This window comes from Phyllostomus hastatus, unplaced genomic scaffold (genome assembly GCF_019186645.2).
Source record: "Phyllostomus hastatus isolate PE091 unplaced genomic scaffold, TTU_PhHast_1.1 phas_scaffold_21, whole genome shotgun sequence".
NCBI classification, from domain to species: domain Eukaryota; kingdom Metazoa; phylum Chordata; class Mammalia; order Chiroptera; family Phyllostomidae; genus Phyllostomus; species Phyllostomus hastatus.
In genome coordinates, this window is record NW_025334017.1 from 18,621,552 (window position 1) to 18,630,481 (window position 8,930).

The 8,930-nt window shown below is 41.4% G+C and overlaps 1 pseudogene; it reads right to left on the bottom strand.

Moving 5' to 3' along the window:
• Positions 1–1,259: 1,259 nt before the first annotated feature.
• LOC123833327 lies at positions 1,260–1,970 on the bottom strand (annotated as a pseudogene).
• Between the last annotated feature and the right edge of the window lie 6,960 nt (positions 1,971–8,930).

An 8,930-nucleotide genomic window follows, 5' to 3' on the forward strand; every position in this document is an offset into this window, starting at 1 on the left:
TAAGATGCCATCAGTGTAAGATAGTTATTTTGTTTTATGTAGAAAGAAAAATGCTTCTAATTAAACTGACACGATGCTTAATCCTTGTAATTTTTGTTTTAAACTTATCAAATTAGTTCTTTTGGACCTAGCTGGACATCACTCTTTTGCACACATTAAAAAATGTAAGTGAAGTAAATTGGGTAAGACATTCCTAAAACTTCTTCATATTCAGAATTTGACTATTTCGAATTGCTTTTCAATTCCCAGATGGGGTGGTGGCAGGGGCGGTCTTTGCTTTTCCACGCACTGCTGTCATCTGTGCTGTCAGGAGCATTAGTGATGCAGTGTGTCCTGTGATAATGCCCCACTGTTGCTGTGGATGTTTCTTGAAGGCCCTGACACCCATGCACGTACATGTGTGGGCAAGGACTGTGCCATAATGACTGCCACATGCCAGACGGTGACTCAAAGGTGTATTTTCATTTCAGAGATGTTACAGCATAAAAAAATAGGCATTTCAAAATGAAGCCGATACAAACATTTTTTAGGTACATGCACACTCACAGGCATTTTTCTGAGCGGTGTGGTTGTGTTTTAGTTTTTTATTAAGATGGTATCATACTATACACAAATTCCTGCATTTTGCTTTTCTCACTCACTGCTGTGTGGAACTCCCTCAAGTCAGTCGACATAGCTCTTTTTCATTCTTTTAGGGTAGCCCTATACTATTTAATGGTGTATTGCAATGTAACTAGCCAGTTTCACATTTATGAACATTCGTTTTGTCTATTAAGCTTTTTGCAACTACCAAAAATGCTGCAGTAAGTATCCTGGTACAGATGTCCTTAGGAATTAGTGCTTTTATTTCCCAGGTCTGGAATTATAAGCTCAAAGAATACTGTTTATTTTCACATATGTTGTAAGACTTTTTTTCACAAGTCAGGAAATCTCTTTTTATCCACCAACAGTGTATGAAAGTGCTGTGTTCTCCATAATGTGCATGTTCATTTTTAGAGAATTGACATTTAATGATGATAGATGTCATTGATGAAAGTGATTATCTTGTTTGTCTTCAATGATATCTCTAGATTTCTTCACACACTTCTTTTTGCAGGGGTGGGTACCAAATCACTTTATCTGAAGGAATGGTACAAATGAAGGATGTAAGTGGATGATTTGGTACAAGTTATAGCAAAGGTAAAGGTGACTCCAACATGCACATACTGCTTTGGTGACCAGGGAAGTCACCCGCAGCCTGTGGGAAGGCAGCCTAAAGCTCAGCTCTCCTTCCTGTCTCCCAGGGTGTGCTCGTCAAAGAGATGCTCTGCCATGCCAGATCCAGGGTCCCCGATCTGTGCAAGTTGGATACGTGGTCTCCCAATTCTTTGATGGATTTCACCTGCTTATCCAGGTAGCGCATCTCAATGAAGTCACACAAATGAGGGTCATTTTTTTCAGTGGCCAGTTTGTGCAAGTCCAGGAGTCACTGATTCACACTTTTTCCCAAGTGTAGTGCACATTCCACTGCATCCAGCCCATTCTTCTAGTTATCACAGTCTGGTTTCTTGATATTCTGAAGGAAGATTCAGCTGATTTTTTCATTCTGCAGCTTCATTAGTTTCTCAGCATGTTCCCTCTCCTCATGAGATTGGTGAAGAAAACAGTTGGCAAAGTTCTTCAAAGCCACACCACCGTGGTCAAAATAGTAAGACATGGACAGGCAGATGCAGGAAGCGCAGAGCTTCAGGTTCATCTGGTGGTTGATGGCAGCCCCCGAGTCTTGATGGTAGTTCTGGTGTACCTGTGAGGTGGACGTGGTTGTCATGATGGGAGAGTGAGGGCAGGAGGCTTTGCGGTCCTGGAGCAGTGGCAGGGAACCTGGGGCTGTGAGGAGGTGGCAGAAGGATGGATATGGGCAGTTGGCTGGGACAGAGGGTTGAACACCAGGTTCTGTTCAAATACTGTTGAAGCAGGAAACCATGAGAACTCTTGGCAAAGGCTGATTTCTTCATAAAGTTCTTATGTATTTCTTATCAAATGTATTCCTAAGTATTTCATAGTTTTTGTTCCTCTTAAAATGAACTATTTTCTTCATTTTATTCCTGGGTTTATTCTAGAATAAAACCATTGATTTTTAAAAAAAATATTTAGCTTATGTCAAAGTTGTCTTTTAATTCTGTTTTAAAGGTTTAGCCATCTTATTACCATTAGGAGATTTTTAACTCACTTCTTTCCCAGCCTCTGGAGTCCACCAGCAAATTTCATTACTCACAGCAGTTTTCTCTTGAGGGAAGATGTAGCACTTCTACGGCTGCCATTGCTACTCTTTGTGCATTCTCATTCTGTGGAATGCTTTTCCGCAAAATGAAAGTAGAAAGCATTTCTACTTTCTCCTTAAAGTTCAAGAATTTTGAGCTGCCTGCCTGTGACTTTTGTCAATCCGGCCTGAAACTTTACACATGCCCTTCCAATCTGGAGACTCTGATCTTTTTTCAGTTCAGGGAAATTTTATTCTATTCTTTATTGAATGATTGCTTTTCCTCTACATGCTCCATTTCCTCACTTAGAAACACCTTTTATTTCCATATTACCTCTCCTGCTGATGCCTGCAGTTTCTTTTTTCTTTCTTGGATTCTTTAATTTCTTTAATTATTTTGCTCATTACTTTGAAGTATTTTTGCATTTGTTCTCCCAGAGTATTAAGTAACCCTTAATAATTATTACCTTCTCCTTTAATTTAATAAATTTTCCACCAAGAAATCTTATTTTTATGCCAGTCTTTTAAAGGTATTGTGAGAACTCTTTGCTAACATTATTTTCTATTTAAGTTTCCATCTATTTTCTTCAGCACTTTTGTTTTACTGAGATTTTGATTTTTTTTCCTGTCTGCCCTTTTTCTCTGGGGTTGCTGGGACCTCTCAGATGGGTTGTTAGTTTTCCTTGTCCACTCTTCAGGACTCAGACCTGAAGAGTCTTTCATGGTGAGAATGCAGCTGGAGGTCAAAAACAAATGCATGATGGTCCTGAAGGCCTGTAATATAAAGGCAGATATCAGCATTCTGTTCAAAACCCTGGAAGAAAATCCTGTGGTCTCTCTTTGCTCACTAAGCTGAGGAGAAGGGAAGGTTCATTCACTAGTTCTGCCTTGTCTTGGCTTTGCAAGGATCTGAAGGACCTGGCACGTGCAAACCATGTTAATGTCAACTTTGAAGAAGTGGAGGGCATCACTGGAATTCACAAATCACAACTTTTTGTCTTGTACATGGATATCATAGGTTCTGGCTGCCAACTCTCTTTCAAAAGTCCTCATTGGCTGTCCAGCTCAATGAGTTGGGAACCCTATACCAGGTCTATCTGAATGCGACCTTATGGAGCCCAAACTCTCACCCACAGATCTCAGCACCTGTCTTTCACTGGAGAAGCAAGCAGTTCATTCTGGGAGTGCCGAGATGGCCACTTCACTCAGGCCACCAAGTTCCCAGAACCCTCAGTGTATGTCTTTTATTCTAGGATTTTAAGCATATGAGTGACACAGCCAGGCTTGTATTTGAACAAGACTGGGACACTGGAGGCAGGGAGACTAGTGAGGAGGTTGTTGTAGGCGTCCAGGAGAGAAAGGAAGGTGGTTTGGACTATGCTGGTGGCACAACAGATGGAAAAAAGTGGGTGAATTTGAGACTTTCTGAGAAATCTTGTTTGACACTATAGGACAGAATGATGAATGGAAGATAGTGGCTAAGAGAGAGGCAGGAGTCAGTAATTAACCTGCTTAATTAATTAATTTGAATTCAGAAGACTACCAATCCACACTTATACATGCAGAGAATCTGTGTGAACCTTGGCAAGAGGAATATAAAAGTTTAGGCAAAATAGTTTGTCCTCAATATTTAACAGAATCTGAGTTTTACAAAAGAAAAAAAACCCACATCTCATTCATCCATTTGCAAAATATTTATATAGTACCTAACACGGGCCAGTCAGTCACTATGGTAGGAACTAGAGAGACCTCTGTGAGTAAGATACTGTACCTGCCAACAGAAAGCATTAAGATGATCTGAGATGTATATGGCTGGTCAAAATTTCTTGGCCACACAATTAGAAATAAGGGCTCATGTTTTTTTTTATTTATAATGAGATAGTTCACTAGAAGGAGGACAGGAAGCTTCTCAGATACTAATTTTGGTTTCTCCTTTCTTTAGTGAGAATAACTACAGCTGCTTCACAGCATAGGAAGAGGTATCACTCTGGAACCTTATAATGTACATTCTGACAGAAAGGTCAATGACCTTAAAGTCATCTTAAAGGGATGGGGCAAGTCCCTTGGCGTCACTTGAGGGGAGGTGACTGGGTCACCGGTACAGGGCATGTGCCAGAACTGGTCCTGTGTAGCACCCCTGCGGGCTGTTTAGACCTGTGTTTGCAAACTGAGAGTGGCAAAGTATGACCCAGGCTTAGTGGGGTGAGAGAACCTGGTGACTGAGTGTGACAATGGACATTGTCATTCTATAGTGGTCAGTAAAGCATCGCTTTGCTCCTGCCCCTATCGTGGCTGAAGCGTCAGCAGCCTTCTCACTGCTCTCCACACCTGGCCTTCAGGAAGGATGCTGCAGGCATGGTCTGAGGTTCCTTCGGCCCCAAGTCCTGCCTCAGAGACTCAGCTTCCTTGTGATCCTGAACTGCCTTTTAACGAGTGTTTGGTGCCTAACACAACTAAATACCCATGAGTTGTGTTGAAAGGATATAATTGCACTTAACCTGAGATTCCCAGGCCTTTGGATGAAAATTCTCTTCATGGAGGATATGGGACATGAAAGGGTTTTGCTCCAAAGGGCAATAGTCAGCTTAGCTGGGAGCCTATATCCAGACTGGACATACCTGACCAACTAGGATACGCACAGCCATTTCTTCACTTGAGACTTTGACATCTGGACACAACTTGTCAATGTCAGCTTTGCTTAGTCACAAGTAACCCAAGGCCGCAGTCAGAGCCTTAAGACAGGACTGAGCTACCCCGAGTGCTGGCGGGCAGACCCCTTATACATGGTAGGGGCCTACCAACTCAACTATGACCATTGCCTCTTATTAGCACATTAGAGACTTGAGCATGTATACTCTGGAGACAAAAATGTGTAGAGGAACCCCAGGTAACTCTTGGAAATGAAGGCACAGATTATCTGTGTTCTGGTGTTTTTTAAGCAGCTGTCAATGAGTAGGAAAACAATGATTGAAGTCATTGCATTTAGAACCCCACCCTGTCACATTATTGGAGAGGGAATACTCCCTTAGTCATTAGAGGGAGTAATTCTGAGAACCTACCCACTGATTCTGGGAAGATGTAGAAATTTTTCATTTGCTAGTTACGATTTTTAGTTCACAGATAAATGGGCCCCAAACAGTCTCAAAACCAGAACTGGGAGGAAGAAGTGGGATGGTGGTGATTTTACCAGCAACATGGGAAACTACTCTCCTGTCAACATGCCATAGATATTAATACTTCTGTCCCTTAGTCCCTTCTTCTTCCCCTTCCCTTGTCATGTCCCTCCTGGGAGCTGTAAGGAGCACAGCTGAAGATAGTGCCTCAAAAGATGCAAGAAGGCAGTAACCAGGCAGTGGGAAAAGATGGCTCAGGGAAGGAGGGAGATGCATCTCTCTGAGGTGTAGGGGAGTGAGCTGGCTGCTGTACTGGTGGAGGCGGCGCCCAGCAGTAGCTTTAGGAGGGACTCAGAGGCATTCACCATCTGAGAATTCCCCACCTCCCCTTCCCCTCCCCACCTACCTGGGATTTCTCTACACTGCCAGGTCAGTGAGGAATATTGGCAGAGCAATGTTGGTAACAGGGATTGGAGGACATTTCTGGTTTTGAAAGGCAATCTGTAGAATTGCATTTTCTATACATATTGGTAAATTGGTAAATATCATTATACTATTTCTATAGACTATTTGGATAGATGATCAATGAAATGTTTATAGATTTAGTGTGCAAGCTATCACTTTCCTTTATATTATATATTCTACAGTATGTCTTAAGCTAGAGTCTTGGGGAGAGAGCACTCACTTGCTCTCTTTTTCATATTTATGAGGTATTTCTTTTGTCTTCTCCACAGGCAAGTAGTCCTGGTTGGGGCTTGTCCCCTGCACAGGTCTGGCTAAGTCTCCATCTCTCTTTGTGTCTGTACCTCAGCTGGTAGAACAGGCTCCTGTGTTTATAGACTAAGTTATTTTATGTCTGTGAAAAAGAGGAGGAGACCCTTAGGTGTTTAAGCCTAGACTCTAACCCAGCTCACCCACTGGAGAGCTGGGCACTCGGGGTATCCTGGGCTTGTCCTGCTGTTCATAGAGTACAACTCCATTCTCCTCTGTGATGTTGGTTCTTATGAGTGTATTCCCTGGAAGTCCAGACCTCCAGACATGGTCTAGATTCTTTTTCTCTGTTCCTTTCTCTCTCCGTCTCCATGCTTGCTCTCTTTCCCTTCCTCCTTCTCACAAATTATGTGTCAATAGCTATTCTAAAATTCTATATTAATGAACTCATTTCATTCTCATGGTAGCTGGATAAGGTATATACTTGTGTGATCACCCCCCTGTACAGATGAGGAAACTGAGACACACAGATTCTGAGTAACATGCTGTACAGCACTTAAAACCAGGCAGTTTATCACCTGAGCCCCCAGACATAACCCCTTTTCTATACTCTACAGCAACTCCAGGCATGGTGCATTCAGGTGGAGAAGAGCTGTCATGTAGACCAATATTAATGCTTGTGCTCATATGTAGTCAAGGTAACTTACTACCAAACAGGCTTCAAACAGTGCTAAGGGGTCAAAAAAAAACCTTTAGAAAGAGCCCCCCCCCCAAAAAAACCCCACAAGAAATAACCCACCGCAAAACCATGTTTCCTTCCCAGTGACTTTAAACTTGCAGACCAAACCTGGGAGATTTTTTTTCATCTATTCAATAGTAACACCAAAACATGGGAAACTAATAATTCTAGAACAATGTTTCCCAAATATGTTCTAAGGGACCTTAATTCTGTAGGTTATTAATGGATGTAGAAGAATTTCATGGTCAAGTATATTTGAAAAACTGCACTTTAAGTAGGTGTAAGTAGGTTTCCTGATGGCAGGGCTCCCAGAGCCTTTGAGAGAGAAAGGCTCCAAGAGAAAGATGAGAGCCTCCATCTTTCTCCCACACTGATCTGACCACAGAATACCTCCCTTTTCTGCTCCAGCGTACTCCTTTTATTTGCTGAGGATGTCTCATGGAAGAAAGGCAATTCTAGACTTAGAGTAGAATGCTAAAAAGGATTGCAAATCCCACAAGAGTAGAAAGACTTCCATTTTGTAAATCTGCTTCCCCTACACTGTAAGCACCAAGGAATATAACAGTATTATTGTTCTAATCAGTGTCTGAGGGCTAACCATGGCCAGCATTCTAAAGTGTCCTCATCCAGTTGAGAAACGTTCCTGTTTTCTTCTCTCTTTGCAAGTTGCTCTTAACTATTCATGGTGAAGCTCTTGGATTTTTGTAGTTCTTTTCCAAGCAGTTCTTTTAACATTACCTCATTTTAACCTATTGGGTAATTTATTTTTAGCCTCAAATCCAATTAATCCAAAGGTGTTAGACAAATCTGATGCAGATATTTGTCTATTAACCCTTCCTTAGATGAAGCACTGAATTTTCTCTATTCTGTACATAATTGCCGCTCTGTACCCCTGGCTCATTAAGGAGGAAGGAGCATAAAATTCATGTGACGCGGTTGTTGTACTACAGAGGTCACAAGACATTTTAGGGAAGACTAAAAGTTGGAGGGGTAAAGATAACAATAAAAAATGTGTTTCTAATTTAATATGTTCACAATAGTTTACACATGAGGCTGAGACTAGAACATGTTGGAAACAGAATAAGTAAAATAAAAGCTTGAAAAACAATCTCATTTTATGGATTGAAACATTTTAAGGGAAATATTTGCTTTAAATTAATTCCAAGGCCCCACAATGAAATATGGATCTTTTCTCAATTTCTCTGTGGTGGAGGGGGGAGGTGTATGGACAAGGGGAAAACAGATATCAAAAGAACTTTGAAGTGTTTAGATTCAAACCACCCTTCTGTGGAAAGGCTGGGGGAGACGAGTGTGAAAAAATTCACCATTTGGCAAATTCTCAAAAATAGTTTTTTAAAAATCTTTGTTTTCTTCTCTCCCAGGTTCTTAATTCTGAGACAGGAATGATCAAGGGGCCCGACAGTGTCTGTTCTTGGAAACAAATTCTTTAAAAAGAGTGTTCAAAATTTGTAAAGAAACTGGTAATTAGATCAACTTCAGATGGCTGTCACCAGAGACCAGAGCAGGTGCCAATCCTGCATGAGGGCGGGGACAGGAGCACCCAGACAAGAAGGAGGGTCACGAGGAGTTTGTACCAGTGCAGGAACATGCCCCTTTCCCTCTGCCTGCTGACTCCCTCTGTCCCTTCCTCCGTTCTTCCTCTCTCTCTCTCTCTTTGTTTCTGCTTCCCTCTTTCTCTTCCTTCCCTGCTTTCCCTTTCTTCTTTTCTTCCTCTTTTTTCTAAGACAAGGAAAGGAATGGATAATTCATCCAAAGCCCCAAGGTAAGGCCCATTTTGGAAATTAGAACACTTCATTCAATACATATACTATATAATACAGATATCCCTAACAAGGTCTGGTGAAGCACTCCATAGTTATCATAGTTTAATGCATGGACATTATCACTCAATAGTATAAATATAGACTATAAATAGCTTTGCCTTAGGTTATGTCAGATTTTACACTTACAGTAACCTCTTGATATTCAGAGCTTGTTGACTTGGGCATTCTGGATAAGGGCATGTGGACTTCTAAAACTCAACTTTGCTGTGGTATACTATACATTCTAGCAGGATGTGTTCATTTTACATAAACAGTTTAATGAGCCTTGAAAAATCTGTTCAGTT